We start from the raw sequence: 1,256 nt of genomic DNA, 5'->3' as shown, positions 1-1,256 counted from the left end.
GGCTCGGAAGTGCTTGTCCAGGGGCCCAGGCAGAGCCAAGTGGGGAATCCGGGTTTCCTCTCGTGATTTAGGGCTTTTCACAAAGCCACAGCCAGACACCCATGGGGGCTGCTACTAATTAACCGCTCTTAATGAATCACTTACTGAGAGCCGGACGCCCTGGGGCCTTTGCAGTGTCAGCTGCTTTAATCAGCGGTAGGGACTCGGGCCCTTGTCTCTCCAGGTTTAGACAAACGTAGTGCGCTCTGGGGCTGGAGAGACTGGCCCAGGGTCACCCCGCTGGGACCCGGTTCATACCCAGGGGGTTGACCATAAATCTTGAGCTGTTAACTTTGGCATTGGCTGTCACCAGGGGCTTTGCTCTGAGGCCATGCAGAGAACTCAGAGGGTAAAGTGTGTGTCAGTGGGCAGGGGTGGGGTCTGGGTGGGGTCTGGGCGGGGCCTGGGGAGGTTCAGAGGGCAGAAGGCAGGCCAGGGGCGTCATCCTGGCCCCTGAGGAGTCGTCTCAGGAGCTCTGACCCCCAAAGATGCAGAGGGCTTGGGTGCTGGAGCCCCAGGGACCCCAAAGGGAGGCTGGGCTGTGAGGTCGACCTCTGAAGATGAGGCCAGCTGCCAGCTTAGGGACTCTAACCTGAGAATCTTGGAAATTTAATGGAAAACGCATGTGTTTTCTTTAAGTTTTCAAAGAGGCTTGTGACTCAAACAAAGCTGGAAGGCAGATCCCAGTCCATCATTGCCCCGTGTCCCCTAGCGATGGCTCAGCAACATGGGGGGTCCTCCCCCAGAGGAAAAGAGATGCCCCCGGGCTTGGCTACCCCCTTGGGCATCACAGGCCATCTGGGCTGGGGTCTGCCCCAGTTGTCCACTTGCTCAGGCCACGGAGGGGACTTGTAGGAGCAGTGGCTTTGACCTGAAGCCTGGAGATCCCATCGCTTTGAGTTAGCAGATACTGAGACCTACTGTGTGCCATTCCTGGGAACACATGTAGAGACGAGCTGTTTTTCTGCTCACGATGAGCCCACAGCGGGGCAGGGGATGGAGAGAAGATGCAAGCAGTGTCAGGGGCGGGGTGCTCCCAAGAGGCAGAGGTGGAGAGAGCACTTCCAGCCGGGGGCCTGGGGCAGGCCGGGGTTTCAGCCGGTGGAGGCGAGGGGACTGTCACGTGTGGTGGGGGTCAGCAAGGGGCTTTAACCAGGGCTCGTGTCAGCCCCGTCCCTGAGCAGCCCCGTGCCTCTCCCCTAGTCCCACCCACCATC

The 1,256-nt window shown here is 59.6% G+C and overlaps 1 protein-coding gene across 1 annotated transcript in view; it reads left to right on the top strand.

Moving 5' to 3' along the window:
• The window catches only part of HMCN2 (hemicentin 2), an 80,257-nt gene that overhangs the window by 13,554 nt on the left and 65,447 nt on the right, over positions 1-1,256 (top strand).

This window comes from Pteropus vampyrus, unplaced genomic scaffold, assembly GCF_000151845.1.
Source record: "Pteropus vampyrus isolate Shadow unplaced genomic scaffold, Pvam_2.0 Scaffold158, whole genome shotgun sequence".
Taxonomy (NCBI): Eukaryota; Metazoa; Chordata; class Mammalia; order Chiroptera; family Pteropodidae; genus Pteropus; species Pteropus vampyrus.
Note: the sequence above shows the minus strand (reverse complement) of the source record. Positions and strands in the feature narration are given on the sequence as shown.